The sequence below is a fragment of the Vombatus ursinus genome, unplaced genomic scaffold (genome assembly GCF_900497805.2).
Source record: "Vombatus ursinus unplaced genomic scaffold, bare-nosed wombat genome assembly UNPS02014778.1, whole genome shotgun sequence".
NCBI classification, from domain to species: domain Eukaryota; kingdom Metazoa; phylum Chordata; class Mammalia; order Diprotodontia; family Vombatidae; genus Vombatus; species Vombatus ursinus.
Genome location: NW_020954556.1, coordinates 48,291,427 through 48,308,775, shown reverse-complemented (window position 1 = coordinate 48,308,775; position 17,349 = coordinate 48,291,427). Strand labels below are relative to the sequence as shown.

Genomic DNA, 17,349 nt, shown 5'->3' with positions numbered 1-17,349 from the left:
TGTGTGTGTGTGTGTGTGTGTGTGTGTGTGTGTGTGTGTGTGTGTGTGTGTTTAGTGAGGCAGTTGGGGTTAAGTGACTTTGCCCAGGGTCATACAGCTAATAAGTGTCAAGTGTCTGAGTCCGGATTTGAACTCAGGTCCTCCTGACTCCAAGGCCAGTGCTCGATCCTCTGTGCCACCTAGCTACCCCTGTTATGCTTTTTAAATTCCTTTAATTGCTTTTAAAATTTTTATTGATAACTTTTATTTCTCAATATGACCCTCCTTCCCTACTCAGAGAACTGTCCCTTATAAAAAAGAATAAAAAAAATGAAGAGAAAGAAATGAGCTCAGCAAACTCACACGCTAATTGTCTCTCTCTCTCAATGAAGCACCATATGGCTGTTTTTTGTTTTTTAGTATTTTTGGTAATATTTTAAATATTATTTGTTAATATATTTGTTAATATTTTTGTTTCTTCTCTTCTTGTAAACAGGCACTTGAGAGAATGTGTCCTCCATTGGTAGCCAGTCTCCTTCCTACTTCTCTAGTTTGCTACTATGCATTGGTTTTGTGAGCTGGGAAATTGTGATAACCAAGTTTATTAGAGTTCTGTGTTGAATGAAAGTCAGTAAGAGACTTTCAGTCAGAGGGTGCAAGGGACTCTGGATATAAAAAATAAAGTATTTATCAAATATAAAGTATTTAGACTTTATACTTCATGGACTTCATGATGGCTGTTTTGGCTACTCAGAGGCCCTTGTCTTTTTAAGATTTGTGATTGTTTTCCAGAAGGCATATGCTATAAAAATCAATCAATCGTCAAACATTTAATAAGTGTCACAATGTGATAGGCAGGGGGCTAGATGATGGGGATTCAAAGATGAAATTAAAATATTCCTCGCGCTCAAGAAGCTTTCTTCCATAGGGGAAGATGATGCTAACAAATATAAGTATATAAAAATAAGTATGTTCAAAATATAAGCATCTAGGGGCAGCTCGGTGGTACAGTGGATAGAGCACTGGCTCTGGAGTCAGGAGGACCTGAGTTCAAATCCAGCCTCAGACATATAACACTCACTAGCTGTGTGACTCTGGGCAAGTCACTTAACCACAATTGCCTTAGCGGAAAAAAAAAAAAAAAAAAAAAAGACCTGGAGTGAGGAAGACCCCAGTTCAAATGTGACTTCAGACACTTATTAGCGGTGTGACCTTGGGCCAGTTGCTTGACTTCTGTCTTCCTCAGTTTCCCCAACTGTAAAATGGGGATAATCATAACAACACTTCACTGGGTCGTTTTGACAGTTAAATAAGATACCTTAGAAAGCTCTTTGTCACCTTAGAGAGCTACCTAGATGCCAGTTATAATGACTATTGTCATTACAATGAGGAGTCAGAAAGTTGTCTCACCTGAGAAAAGCTGTGCTCCCAGATGCCCCAGGGTCTCTTGCCGACTTTGCTCCACAGGCTCCCAGATCCGAAAGAGCGTCCTTTAGCTCTCACCTTCAGTCTGTCAGGAGAAGCGGTATTTAGGAACCTGTCCCTGTACAGTGAACTTAGCTGTCCAAAGAGTTTTCCAAGAGAGGCTGTGCCTCACCTTGATCTTGGAGGGCAGAAGAAGTTTCTTTTGAATGAATTAGCCAGGAAATCTTCATATTTCTCTGTTGCCAAGAGGCCCTGCCCACAAGCTGGAAAAATGAGGGGAGGAAAGCAATTGGGAAGATGTCTCAAAATCAGAGATTGTTTTTTTTTTCCTCTACAGAGGACTTTACTATTATTTTTTTAATGCCAGCTCTGGGCCTGTTGATATTTCAGGATAAACTCTGGCTTCTGCCAAGAGGCACTTGTAGAAATTACAAAAAACCAAGTGTGGCTCCAAAGAAGAGATATGAGAAGACACTTCCCCAACCCCGACTCTTTGCAGAGGTCCATGGGTGAGGTATATTTGAGTAGATTTTCAGACATTTTCAGTGCATTGATCAATTTTGTTGTTTTTCTCCTTGTTCATTTTTCTTTTCTTTTCTTTTCTTTTTTTTCCAGCAAAAGACAAGGTTTATTAGAACATCTGTCATATTGGGCAGGCTCTTAAGGAGTCTGAACATTAGTAAGCTATTGGCTAGATTTTAAGAATCTGAGCAGTGGCTAGATTGTAAGAATCTAAGCCCATTTTTCTTTAAAAATATTATTTGTCATATAGGATAGCTCTTTGGGAGAGATAGTGGGGGAAATTTAGGTGATATAAAAATACCAATTTTATTTTTAAAAAAGAAGTCACTTTCAGGACAACCCCACGTGGAGAAAAAGCAACCTTCTTTCAGATATATTTTAAAGCTGTTAATAGAAGGAAATGCTCAGTTTTGACACATGCTTGACTTGCAAGGTTCTTCAGAGAGCATTCTCTGCAGAAATTTATCAGGCTTATGGATCCTTTAAGTATCGGGTATCCAGTCACTTCCTCGTTGCGGCCTTTCCCCCTCCCTTCCCTCCCAGTCCCAGGTTGTAACTATCTCCTTTTTTCCTTTCCCAATTTACTTTGTTTTGTCTTATCTATGTCTATGCTGTATCCTCACATTCTCCCTGCCAGGCCCTCCCCCCCACACCCCCCACACCCCAAATGTAAACTTGTTAAGGGCAAGGGAGTATTTTGTGTTTATCTTTATGTCCTTTGTGCCTAGCACAGTGCCTGATAATAGTGGGTGCTTGATACATGCCCACTGAAATGAATTGTTGAGTCTGGTTAATTGGGTTTATATAGCCTTGACTAGAAAAAGAATTTAAAAAAAAAAATCTGCTTATGCATTTCTTTCCTTCCTTCTTTCCCCCTTCCTTCCTTTCTTTGTCCCTTTCCTTCTCTTCTTCCTCTCTTTCCTTCTTTCTCTCTTCCTTTTCTTCCTTGTGGATTCAAGGGAAGTTATACATCACTTTCCAAATCAGCTATTCTCTTTTCAGTTTAAATTGCTTCTGTATCACTGTTTTACTGTTAACCTTAAGTATGTTTCAGTTAATAGAACTGAGATTGGAATTTGATTTAGCATTAAATTAATGGTCCCAAAGGGTTTTCTTCCCACTTAGAACCCTCCTGGTTCCTAGCAAAACCTGGGTCCACTTCAGTCATTTTTCAGTACAGTGCAATACAAAACATTAATTAAGCACCTGCTGTGTACGGAGCACTGTGCTACGTAGCAGGGTTTAGAATTTAGGTAAGATACTATCCTGACCTCAGAGAACTTCTAGTCTAGCAGTCCAGGCACCAAGAGAGTTATTTTCTAGAGCTTAAAAAAAAATAACTAAAAAAAAATCATTATAGGGTTTTCAGGTATGATAGGAGTAGGGAGGTAGATACTTATTTCTTTCCTTGTCATTGCTATGGGTAAGACCTATTGGCACTGGGAAGAAAAAGTCCAGTACATGATTGCGTCGCCCACTCCTCGCCCTGTGGTTAATCTGATAGTGGCAGAGGGGTGGGTAATCATGGCTCCTCCACTTCAATCCCCTCCTCTCTTTGCTTATCCTTGTGGATTAGTTTTCCTTTTAAAGCATGGGAATTTGTTGTTGTTATGGTACATCAATGTAAAGGGAGCCTACACAACTGCTCAGAAATCTCAATTTCCACTGAAGGCCTTATTGTTCAATGCCCTGGGTTATCCAGTACCCTCAGGAACTCTATCCAAAACACATCAGTAAGAGTTCCAAGGCTCATGGCTTAGCCATCCTGTACAAGGCAGAAACCTAAATTACTGCTTACATAGAATACTATTGCATGTGTGTGGGGGGAGGGGCAGGCTAACAACTAGCAACCCCCTACGCCCCCCTATTCTCACAACACTGTCCCTCTCAGGCCCCTCTACCATACCTGTTCAAAGTCACTCCACTCCCCAAACACACTATTATAGCACCGAGCTCATTGTTTCTGGCCCTGGTTCTCACCCTAATTTAAACATAAATTCACTCCCAGCGCATAGTATGTCTCCCTCTCTTATCTCGCTCAAATATATACTCAGAACATACTCTCCCTGTAATCCCTTATTGTTTCCACTGAACTCAGCACCAGGGTCTCCCAAATCACCTACTGATGTGGTTTTTTTTCTCCCTCCTAGAGGCTACTTACCGCAGTTCTGGAGAACATAGGGCTGAGGCTTAATGAGATGAGGAGGAACACTTGTACCCTAATATACACCTGTGTCCTCCATCGCCTTCTCAGTCCTGCTGTCAGGCTATTGCCAATTGGTTATTTAGGCAATGTAGTGGAAAGAACATGGGAATAAGACCTTGAGGACTTGGGTTGTACTCTTAGTCCTGCTACTAAATGTAGCTTTGAGCAAGCCATTTAATATAGGCCTCTTCTGTAAAAGGAGGGGATTTGACTAAGTGGTCTTGAGGGTCACTTCTCCCCGAGTGTTTTTTGGAGCCAGCCTTATGCCAGTTCAGAGTGCCAATTGTTAAACGTTCAACGCTGAGCATTTACACCTTGGAAATAAGCAAATACTACAAATCAGGGCTTGATTTCTTATTTTGTTGATTATGAATACTTAAGAAAGTGATGGAGACCATATAAAATAACTAGCCAATAAAAAAAAAACAGACACAGGAACTATACAAATATAAACATAAAACACCTTTTATACAAAGTTAGATCTAAACAATTGAAATAATATTTATTGTGCATGGGCAGCCAAAACTAGTATAATAAAAAATAACAATTTTACCTAACTAAACTATTTATGTAATGCCATCCCAATTAAATGACTAAAATGTTATCTTACTGAGTCAGAAAAAATAATAACAGGATTCATTTGGAAGAGCAGAGGGTCAGAAACTTCAAGGAAACCAGGGGAAAAAGAAGTGAAGGAATTAGATTCAGTAGTATCAGGCCTTAAGCCATATTATAAAGCTTTATAATTTACAAATGGAAGTGTAAGATGGATAATTTTGATTATTTTAGATTATAGTTTTCTTACATAAATAAAACCTGTGGAGCCAAAAATAGAGGGAATACAGAAAATTGGGGGTGGGGGGGGGCTGGGGAGGCGGAGATGCTCTCATAGATAATCTTCCAGACAGAACGTAATTGGATCAGAATGTTGTTGTGGTGTAGGAAATGATGAATTGGTGGATTTAGAGAAATGTGGAAAGACTTGGACTTGTAAAGGAAGATGCTATCTACCTACAGAGAAATAGACGACAAGTAGAAATAAACATAATATGATCTTATGTATGTGCGTTTGAGTTTGTGTGTATATATATGTATGTTTATGGACATCTATGTATATGTATATATGTATATATGTGTATGTATTTATAATATATCCACACTTAATTATAGCCTTCTTGGAGTAGGGGTGGGAGGGGAAGGGGAAAAAAATAAAGTAAAAACTGCACAGTAGAGGACAAAAGAAAATCTATAAGGAAGCAAAAAAAAAAAAAATGGCCAGCTTTGAACATGATGTGTAGTATTCATTATACAGGTTTTCTTGAAATAGAAATTTATTGCTTTATATTGAATCTTTTTATGTTCTGTGTACATAGAATTTTTTTTCTTTTCTTATTTTCTGTTTAAGTTGAAAATAAATTTAAAACAAAAAAAAAGAAAGTGGCATAGAGAAGTTAATAAAGGAGAAAAAAACTTAATAATGTATCCTATACACCTTTTTTCCCCATAGAATTGATTGTTAAACATTCACCTGCATTGTCCAGCTTCTCACTCTAAACTTTAATTATTTTTCAAATTTTCAATTTTCATGTTATCATAAGGGGAGAATCATCATGACATCTCACTTACCCACTTGGGGCCTCAGTTTCCTCATTTGTAAAATGAGAGGATTAGACTCAGTGAATTCTAAGGTCCCTTCTTGGCTCAGAGCCTTATGATCCATTTCTGATCAGTGGAGCCAGGAAATAGTTGATAGATAGAGAAACGTAGAACCATGGGATAAACAGAGGAAGTAGAAGGAAGCCAATGAAGGGCACTGGGTTCTTTCTCATCTCCCTAACTTTTGAGGTTGAACCCCTTAGCTGTGCTTTTTGAGGAAGGTACTGAGGAATCCCTAATCCTCTGTGCCCCTCAACCTAGAATCAGCTTCAAACTGGGATTTCTCTGGTGCAAAGCATTGTGGGACCCCTGAGAACACTTTGTCTCAGGTCTCAAAAGGAATAGAGCTATACACTGTTGACAAATTGTGTGGTGAAATGAAAAGCTTTGTGGACTTCCATTTGAATGTGACGGTGTGCGCGCGCACGAGTGTGCGTGTATATGCACCAGTTTTCATAGTGTAGTCGTGGATTTAGCTTTGGGGAAGCTAGGTGGTACAGTGGATGGAGCACTGGACCTGGAGTCAGGAAGATCTGAGTTCAAATCTGGCTTGGGACACTTACTAGCTGTGTGACCCTGGGTAAGTCACTTAAGCCTCAGTTTTCTCATCTTTAAAATGAGTTGGAGAAGGAAATGGCAAACCCCTCCATTATCTTTGCCAAGAAAACCTCAAATAGGGTCATGAAGAGTCAGACGTGACTGAAATGCCTGAACAATAACAACAAAAGTGGGTTTTGAGTCAGAAGACTTTGGTTCCTGTCCCACTTCTGACCTTGGATAAATTGCTTCATATGCCTGTGCCTCAGTTTCCTCATTGGTAAATCAAGAGCACTGGATAAAATTTCTATGGCCCCTTCTAAGTCTAACTGCATGACCCCATGATTCTTCACCTGCTGCCCGTTCTAACCTTTAGTCTTTGTTTTTCCCCTTCTTTTCCAGATGACTCTTCTAGTCCCAACACCAGCCTAGTGGCTTGTTTTCTGCAGCTGCCACCAGCCCAGGCATGACAACTTGTGTTATCGTATATTTGGTCTGCGTGAATGCGGGGTATTGCTCTATTGATGTTTCCCCATATTTCCAGTCCATGCCTGGGCAGGCTGTGCCGTGGGAGCTGGTAACATCTCTGACAGTTTGGTCCTAGGATTGACTTGACCTAGAGAGGGAAAAGTTCTGCCCGCCTTTGTCAGAGACTGTGGAGTCAGTGTGAGGGCAACGGTCCCTTATTCCAACAGATTCATTATAGCCTCACAGAAAATTCAATAAACATCTGTAAAATGAAAACCAGTCAAACAGGGAGGGGCAGTCTAATTTGTGGCTATCTCGGAAGAAAGAAAAACCAGTGATTGGCAAGTGAGTGGGGTAATCTTGGGAAGAATCTTAACAGAAAGCATTCTTGTAGTCCTACCAAGTGGTGTTTGGTCAGGAGAACACAAGGAAGTAATAACAAGAAAAATAAAGACACCCCAAGCCCATGACTTGCTCTAATCTCATGGAAGGGCTGAACTTGCAGGCATCTGAAAGTCTGAAGATGCTAGGATGTCACCAGCAGCTGTGCTGGAAATGATATATGCGCACCTGATATAACTATGCACGTATGTAAGCTCATGTATCATTTAGACATTGAGGCGTTTGTCTCAAAGTAGTATAAACAAGAACAAAACACAGTCCCTCTCCTCATGATTTTTAGGTGCCAACAAGCCAGTGCATCATAGAATGTCTGTCACATAGCAAGTGCTCAGAATAATTTTGGTGATGATAACAATAAAGCCTTTTTCTCATGCTTTTCTCCCCTTCTTAATGGTCTTCTATTTTCCTATTTTATTCTCTCATTTTTACTTCTAGATATGTAAGGCAGATGTTATTATCCCCATCTCAAAAGTAAGAGGCCCAGAGGGATAGAGAACTTTATCCAAGATCACACAGCAAGTTAACTACTGGCCTGGCACCAGAGCCTGACTCTATGGGTCTTTTCTAAAACCTATTTGGGCTATTGATCCTTTCCTTCGATCACCTTGACAATATATAAGAGATTTTAGCAATAAGATTTGTTTTTGAGAATGACAGCTAAGTGGCAGTCTGGTATGACTTGGCGTCCAAGTACCTGCGTCAGAATCCTGGATTCAATTTCACCAAGAGTCTAGGGAGCGAGGTTGGACTTGATATGATTACAAGGTGTAGGGGGTTCCTCACCTGAGTGGAGAGGCTGACTTTGCAAGACTAAAACTCAATCTGTATGTGTGACTGAGAATGTTGACAACCCCTAGAAACAGGCCTGAGGTTCCATGATTACCAAAGCTAATTCGAGAGGATAGGGTTGGAACAAGGACCAAAGTGAAATACTCCTGGGAATCTGCTTGGTTCCAGTCATATTTTCTTTATGTGTGAGTAAGTATAGACTTGAGAGCATTGGTCTTGGGCTGAAAAAGATCTGGGACTGAATTCTGGCTTTGCCACTAACTAGCTGAGTGACTAGGGCAGCTAGGTGGTATGGTGGATAGAGTGCAGGCCTGGAGTTAGGAAGACTCATCCTCCTGACTTTAAATTTGGCCTCAGACATTACTAGCTGGGTGACCCTGGACAAGCCGCTTCACCCTGTTTACCTCAGTTTGTTCATCTGTAAAATGAGCTGGAGAAGGAAGTGGCAAACCACTCCAGTATCTTTCCTAAGAAAATCCCAGATGGGATCACAGAGAGTCAGATATGCCTGAACAACAACAAAGTGGAGTGACAATGGGGACGTCATTTTCCTTCTTTCAAGTCCTACTTTACTTATATGTCATACAGTAATGATATTAACCTACTTCACAGGGTGGTAGGGATCCAATGAGATAATATATGCCAAAAGCTTGATTATCTAAGATGAAACAGAAATGTGAGATTTAATTATTGGTCTATTCCTGAGGCTTTATTGATTGCATTAATATATTAAAGTTGAAATTACAGGCTTTAGACCATCTTCCTCTGACACTGACAGCATTTCTTGGCCTCCCCTCCCCTTCTCTGCCTTCATATCCCTGCCTTTGGCTTGCTCAGATTAAAATTGCACGCTTTGCTCTATAGTTTACCACTGACCTTTTTTGTTTTTTTAAGCTTTTTGTTTTGTTGTTTTTTGTTTTTTTGACTCAGACCATCCCATTAATTCTTTTTTCTGAAGCTTCTTTATCTCACTGTAGGCTTTTAACAAGTGGGGGAGACCTTTTAGCACATGTCTGGGGCTTTGGCGTTTTTACGAAATCCTAGCATTTCTCTAGTGAAATGGAGCTTGGCATTGGCTGTCTTATTGGAATACCCTCTTCCCTTTTGCAGGGGCTATTGCGGCAGTGAGCTTTGAATCCCCAGGCTTGAGACAGTTCACATCTACATACCCAATGACCTGAGTTTTAAAACTATTTAGATGCATTCCCCCTCCCCCATAGGCAAGCTGCTTAATCAAGACTGGCTTCCGAGTTGCTCCCTTAAAATGTGATTTCAGGAGCAGGAACTGCTTTAGCTGACAGGAATAAAGCTTTTCAAATTACTTCAGTTCTCGCTAACAAATTAAATTTTGATCCACAAATTTGTGGAGAATCAACTATAATGGTCCCATTTCTATATCACTTTAAGGTTATCATATGTGGAAGAAAAACTACCTTCTTCACTGCAGCCAAGGTCTCCAAGAGACACTTTATTAACATATAGTTTCTTTGTTCCCTAGGTTAATTAGCATCCTCCCTCTGCCAAGCAACTTCCAAGTTTACATTTTGTAGTTATTGTTAAACAAAAGATAAAATTCTACCACTAAAGTGGATAGTTTGAGTTTAGGGCAGAGGTTTTGTTCTGTGAGGTTTGGATTTAGTCAAAGGGCCGCACTTGAGGACCTAGAGGGCCACAAGTGGCCTTGAGGCCGCAGGTTCCCCACCCCTGGTTTAGGTGTTTTTAGGTAGCTAAGTGGCTCAGTGCATAGAGCACTGGACCTAGTGTCAGGAAGACCCGAGTTCAAATCTGTTCTCATATACTTATTTGCTTTGTGACTCTGGGCAAGTCACTTAACCTGTCTGCCTCAGTTTCCTCCTCTATAAAATGGAGATGATAATAGCACCTATCTCCCAGGATTGTGGTGAGGATCAAATGAAGCAATATTTGTAAAGCATTTATCATTATTATTATTGTTATTTTGATTTACCAAGCAGAGCTACAGATGACACATCCGTGGAGAAAAAATCTTCCTGAAACCAGTCACTCCCTCTTTAGGGACTTGCTTTCAGTCTAGTTCTAAGCAACAAAGAGATACTTCTCTTAATTGAATTAAACAAAGTAATTTCCACTCTTAGTCTATAAAGACAAAAGACCGAGTCTTTTAGTTTCAGGGAATCAAGACCCCTCGGAATTGATTAAGACTTTTATTTAAGGAAGATTAATTAGATCTTGATTCCAGCAAGACCAAGGACCTAAGGTTAGGACACTGCCATGATACTATTTCTCAGTATTTGTAATACAACTTTAGGCTTTAGTGCTGTGTGTTTCCATGCAAAATGAAAAATGAAAAAGTCCAAAGTAGTGGCAAGCAAAGAGATGAGAGCCCTGGCGACTTTTCTTAAATGGCGGTTTGGGAGGAGCTCTTTGCTCTACCCTCCATCGGGATGGGTCCCAGGGGTGGAGGATACTGATGAGGTGTGAATAACAAGGCTGATTTGATCTTTCCTGGTTGTGAGGTTCCTGTGGGCATGATGAAGTTGTACAGTCACGTGGTAAATGAAGGTGTACTGGAAGCGTTCTTTGGTGCTTTTAATATATTATTAGTCTAGCACTTGGCCTAGTTATCTGTTATCCCTTTTCCTTGTGACATGATCAGCTCACCTCCTTTTCTGGTCCTTAGTGAATTTTTTTTTTTAAACAAAAATAACTATAATGCAAAGTAAAGTGTGATAAGTTCTTGCATGATTGTGTTGCTAAGGCTGCTTTAGGATCAGAAAAAGAAGATATCCCTTCCTGCTGGGGAACAGAAGAGGCGGCACATAGCTAACAAGTGTTTGAGGCGAAATTCAAATCCAGGTCTGCCTGACTCCAGTTGACTTCTAAATCCAATACTGTCCTGTACACCACACTGCCTCTCAAGCAAAATGTCAACGTGTTAGAGACAAAATGCATCTGGAGAGAATTAGTTTAAGGTCTGAAATGAAGTCATCCAGTTTAAAATGATACTCAGGCCTCCCCGACAGTGAATCCTAGGTCCTTGAAACACTTTTCCTCTCCCTTCTGAACATGTAGCAACAGTACCAAATATCCATGTTAAGGAAACTCAAGAACTGCAAGTGATGGAAAGTTGACATTAATTAGAAAGTCAGAAGGATGAGTTTAGAACGTGCCATTCCTTATGGAACTAATTGATCAGCTGCCTTTGCTGATTTCATATTTATTGCAAATGATAGCCACTGTGCTATTATTTTGCTATCGTTTGGCTCAGGGCCAAAAGAATGATGATCGGGATTGACATTTTACTCTCAGCTCTCCCTGTAATAATTAAACTGGCCATGTCTTGTGTCTACATGAACATGGCGGTGTCAAATTAGAATTACTCAAGTCCCAGATATCTCAGAGAGTCGCAGAATGCCAGGGCCAGGATGGTTATTTGTCCCATTCATTTCTTATGTCTCCCTCATAGTGCCTAGTTCAGGGATCACAGGATCTTAGACCCAAAGCTTGAAGAGAGCTCAGAGGCTCTAAAGTCCAACTCCCTCATTTTATGGATTAGGAAACTCAGGTCCAGGTAAGTTAAATGACTTGCCAGAATTCACAGATATAAGACATTAGAGGTAGGGTTTTAATCTAAATTCAAGCTCCAGAGGGCTCACCACACAACAGGATTTCAATACGGCTAAACATATCCTACATGGACTCAAGTAGGGATTAAAAAAGATCAGCTAGTTGGCGCTGCAGTGGATAGAGTCAAGTCAGGAAGACTCATCTTCCTGAGTTCAAATGTGACCCCAGACACTTACTAGCTGGGTGACACTAGTCAAGTAACTTTACCTCAGTTTCCTCATCTATAAAATGGAGAAGAAAATGGAAAGCTGCTTTAATATTTCTCCCAAGAAAACCCCAAATGGGGTCATGAAGAGTTGGACATGATTGGAAAATGACTGAACAATGGGGCAGCTAGGTGGCACAGTGGATAGAGCACCGGCCCTGAAGTCAGGAGGACCTGAGTTCAAATCCTGCCCCAGATCAAATGCTTGACACTTACTAGCTGTGTGACCCTGGGCAAGTCACTTAACCCCAAAAATTAAAATTAAAATTTTTGCTAAAATTAAAAAAAAAAAAAAAGGAAATGACTGAACAACAACAGAGAATTAGAAAAAGTCCTGGGTGAGATTATAATGAGAATGGGAGGGTGTTCAGATAATTCACGAAGTGGGCCAAAAGTTAGGTGTTTTTTGATTCCAGCTGTGACTACCAAGAACTTCTTGGACAAATCATTTTCAGCTCAGTGACTTCATCTATAAAAAAAGGGAGGTGGTTGGATTAGGTGGTCTCAGGTTTTTTTTTTTTCATTTTTCAGCTCTATAATGCTTGGAGCCTCTTGTTATATTGTCTACAAGAAGCTTACAGTTTGGCCTGGAGATAAGACTAACATACAAGAAACTAGTAGAGAATAATATGATAGTCAATAATCAAGTCCATAATCAAATTTCGAGGGATCAAGAAGAAATTCATATCTGAGCCTTCAGTGGAACTGCATGTTTTGTGAAAGGGATTCCTGGAGATATATAATGTGCCTTGTGGATAAAAGAGAACCCTAGAGATCTTTTGTCAGGGCCTCCAGGCAAATTACCCACAAGAAGGACACGTGGGAAATATCTTGTGATAGATATCTTTGGGCCAAATGGTCAGTTTACATGAAAGGATCAGACTGCCCCCTGGTCCTACAAATATGAAATAAAGCCAGTTTGGAATTGTGCATTCCAGTAGAAGTCAAGTGGTGTTAGGCCTCCGTAAGTGAAAGAGCCCTGAGAGAGATTTGACCTTGCAGAGGGGAGCAGGAGGATTGAGTTTCTCAATCATTGACCGGGGCAGGACCTTGGTAGCTGTCTCTGGAGCAGCAGAGACTGATGGCAGTGTCTGTATTCAGAGATAAGAGAAATGCTGAGAGGACAAATAGCCTCAACAAAGAAAAACAGCTATTCCTTAAGAGAACTACACTAGGAATCATGAAGGAATACACCTAGAAAGAGAACTATCCCTAGGAATGTCATGAAGACTTCGTGGAGGGAGAAAGGGACTTCCAGTAAACCTCTCAGGACATGTGAATCAGTCCTTCGGCCACATGTACTCTTAGTTGAAGTCCGTTGTCACCACACACCTTGTACATCTGTCTGTTCAGGTTTGGGTTGGACCTCTGAGCTCCCTTCCCCCCCAGAATCTATAGGGAGGGGTGTGACTAATTTAGATTACTGGAAGAAAGTAAATCGATGATTTCATTGGCCAGGCCCGTGCTCCTGGATATATACAATTTGAGTTGACCTACTGTTTAGAATGAGGCTCTGTAACCAAATTCAAGTTGAGGAGATTCCCATGCAGATTTATGTAAGGGCAGTCCATGTCTACTTTGGGCCAAATGGGCAGTTTACATGAAGCAGATTTCCCACCACACACTGGGGTTAGAATGGATTGTTCTCACAGTTTGTAACTGGGACCGTTTTGCTCTTAAAAGCACAGTGAGCTAAAATTCTTGGACTCAGTCATGCATGTGCCAGGGCTTTCATTGATGGACGACTTCCCAGAGGCAGCTTCTCCGAGCTTTCGGTTGTCAAGTTCACGGGATTTGCATGGGGTCATCACAGTGAAAATGCAGATGGAATTTTTGTTCTTTTCTCCAACTGCCTGCCAAGCCCAGCTCCTCATAAACACAGCATGGGAGCAGACTCAGAAGTGGGTGTGACTGCCTACTTTTACTTTCCTAACAATGTCCGCACTGTTAGGCCCCTGTCAGGTTAGCCATTTTTATCTATGTAGATCATTTTGTATTCAGACTTCATTTTTTTTTTTTAAGCGTGAACACAGTCCAATGAGTCTGCAGCCCTAATGAGGGCAGAAAGGTACTGGAGGGAATACTTCCAGAGGACTGAGAGAATCCTTGGGGGACGGTCAGTCTCTGATTAGTCAGGCATTGGCTGTAACTAATCAAGTCAACACTATCCAATGGATTTGGGCAGAGCCCCGAGCTGGATGCTGTGGAGAAGCCATAAGAAAGAGAAGAAACACTTCCTAAGAATGAGAGCTATTCAAAAAATGAAATGGACTGCCTTGGTACGAAGAGGCTCCTCGAATTCAAGCAAAATTTTCATGTCTGACTAGGATGTATTGTAGTGAGGTCCATTTGGTGGATATGGGTTGGACTAAAGGGCCTCTTAGACGCTTCCTAATTCAGAAAAGCTTCTGAACTAGATGGCAAATTAGGACAGGCATAAATGCACAGGCGGAAAATGGCTAACTTAGTGGCAATGCTCGTGGGACCATTGTGATGGAACTTTGGCCCATTCTACTTCCTAGAAATATATGAATGAAAAAAAAAAAAAACATGTGTAAAGTGCTTCTTATGTGCAAATAACTATGCTAATGGCAGGGGCTGCAAAGAGGAAAGCAGCAGCAGTCCCTGATCTCAAGGAGCTTACATTCCAAGTGGGGGAAATAGATCGGATGTGCCATCTGCAAATCAGATGAAAGACCCAATGTCCTTAGGGTGCAGTGGCAAAGCAGATAATAATGCATCTTCTATAATGCCATTTTCAACGATGGAACCCTGTCTGATGTTGAATTATTTGACAGCGACAAGGGACTTTGCTGGTGGGAACTTTCTTTTCAATAGTTGAGACTCCTGAGAAGGCAGGGAGTTCTATCACCTGTAGAGGTGGCTGAGAGGTCATGTCTCCACAAGGATCAGTCACTTCCCAGTGTAGCAGTCTTAGAGTACCAAGCCGGTAGCAGGATTGGTGGTTTGGGGGACGCTGCTTTTCCTGAAGCTCTTAGGCTTTAGCTGCCTACCAGTGGCAGTTGGTCCATGGTTGGTGTTGATGGGAGTGGCAAGCTCTTTTTTTCTCAAAGGGTTCTTCCCACAGTGATGGATGTAAACAGGATCATTGATCTGGCACGTACTGCCATATACATGTAATAATACATTGAGTCCTGGGTTCTCTCTACCATAGTGCATTCAGGGAGACAGTGGTTGGGGGGGGGGTGCATTCTACCTCCTGCCTCTCTCTGTGCTTATGTGAATCCTACTCAGCCTTCAGGACATGTCTTAAGTTCCACTTCCTCCATAAATTCAATTCAGCAGACATTTATCTAACCCTCTCCTGTGTTAAAATTATTCTTCTCAGTAAGTGCTAAGCCTTCCCTGACTGCCCCAGTCAGAAGTAACCTGTCCTTTTTCAGAACTGCTCTAGTGCTTTCTAGCTGTATGTTCTAACTTATCAGTGGTGTCACACATTGCCTTGAATTGTTTATTATTTTCATGACCATATTTTTAAGCAAAAGTACTTTTAACAGGCTAGGTTCTAACAGATCATCTTATCCTCTTTTCTTTCTTCAAAGCATGAATTAGATCTATTTTTTTTCTTCCTAACATTGGAAAGCAGGTAGCAGATTTACTAAAGTTAAAAGCCCACTTTTATTTTACCTTCATCATCAGGAAAAGATAGCCCTTCCCCATATCTCAAATCCAGAGAACCTCTGAGTTGGCAAGAGACCTCAGAGGCCATCTTATTCATGCCCTGCAGAAGGCTTACTTCCAATACCTCCTCTGACGGAGCGAGAACATTCCATTTTTGTACAGGCATTCTGGCTGATCTTTGTGTGCCTGATTTTGTGCCTTGGCCCTTCCCCATGCCAGAAACCCTTGATTTTTGTTTCTCTGGCTTCCTGGAGGAGCCATTCCCCACTTCTCCTTCCCCAGTGACTTCCCTCAGATTACTTTACATTTGCACTGTATATTTCTTGTATAGATAGTTATTTGCATGTCATCTCCCTCGTTAGAATGTCAATATCTTGAGGGCAGGGAAGATGTGTTTGCCTTTCTTTGTATTCCCAGCACTTAGCACAGTGCTTGGCACATAGTACAATGCTTAATAACTGCGTGTGGATTGCTGATGATATTAAGCCTAAGTCTGCCTCTCACCAACTTGCAATCATTAATAGGTGTCTCTGTGTTTTTAAAATCTATGTATTTTCTATTTTCCTAACTAGACCATAAGCTTCTTGAGGTCAGGGACCCTGCATTATTTTTCTTTGTCTCTCTGGGAAGCACCTGGCTCAAGGCAGAGAGTTCCACAGATGCTTAGGAAATATTGCAATTGACAAATCAAATTTTTGCCTTCTAGTTCAAATTGACACAGTGAAGTACCTCTGTACCAAAAGGGCCTAGGCCAGTTGGAACTTATTTAATTTAAAATGCTCAACAAAAATAAGTTGATGAAAGAGAGAGAAAATTAAGGAGCAGATTAGTTTTGCTGATCAACAACTAAATAGCCCATGCTAGGTCGCAGGAGGTTCCCCTGTCTTAGATGGAGAAGCAATCATAGTCTAATAAAGTCTAATAAAAATGAATAAGAAAAAGAAGACACAAGACTGAATACTGTGAAAATTGTTAAGAATTTGTGAGACTTAGTGGACTATTGAATAGCCTCCTAAGGGAATAGGAAGACTCCTTTGAGGTTCTTTTTAAGTGGCCCAAGATGATAGTCCAGATTCCAGTTCTCATTCCCTGAGACCCTACTCAGACATAAAATGGGACCCTAGGGAGGCGTGTTTGCTCTTTCAAGCCATTAGCAATGAGTGTTCCCCTAGGACCTAACCACTGGGGAGGGCAGAAGTCAATATAACAACTCTTTGATTTATGAAACACATTAGTTCCTGAAGATGTAATGTGAATAAAGTAAAATTTTCTTTGTTGAATCCCATTGTCCCACTGATCCTCACCATACAATTTGAGAGGTCTTCCTATGGGGAAAACCTTTTATTGCTCTGAATTGATCGACGTTAGTAACAAAGGCATCAAAGTGGAGGTCTGGCTCTGTGACATGCTTAGCACTGTAATACTCCACCAGTGATGTGCCCAGCCATAATTTATTTTGAAGAATGTCAATAGAAAGAAGAGAGAAGGAAAGAAAGAAGGGTAGGATGAGCAGAAAAAAGAAAGGAAAGAAGGATTACTATGGATGCTTTGGGTGTTCTTTCTTGATCAGTTACCTGCTATTTGTAAGGCCTTATGGGAGACAAAAATGAATCTGTGATCTCATCAACATGCACATTTCCTCTCACAATGCAGTTGACAAGCCATCCGTGTCTACCCAGTGTATGTGACCCTTGGCCATATCTTCTCATGAGGGAGTCACACACCCAACGTGCTAAGGATCTTCTCTTAATATCATTAGGATTCTGAGCTAACCCATTAGCTGCCCATTCATTGGTTATCCCTTGCTCTTATCATGTGACCAGTACATCCTCTTTTTAAGATCACATATTTCTTTGACGATATCGTTTTTCTTAGTTCTTTCTAGTTCCTTTAAAAAAAACGAATATGCTGC

At 40.9% G+C, this 17,349-nt stretch overlaps 1 protein-coding gene across 1 annotated transcript in view; it reads left to right on the top strand.

The window, feature by feature from the left end:
* PRKCE (protein kinase C epsilon) overlaps positions 1 to 17,349 on the top strand; it is a 658,716-nt gene that overhangs the window by 266,176 nt on the left and 375,191 nt on the right. The window lies entirely within an intron of this gene.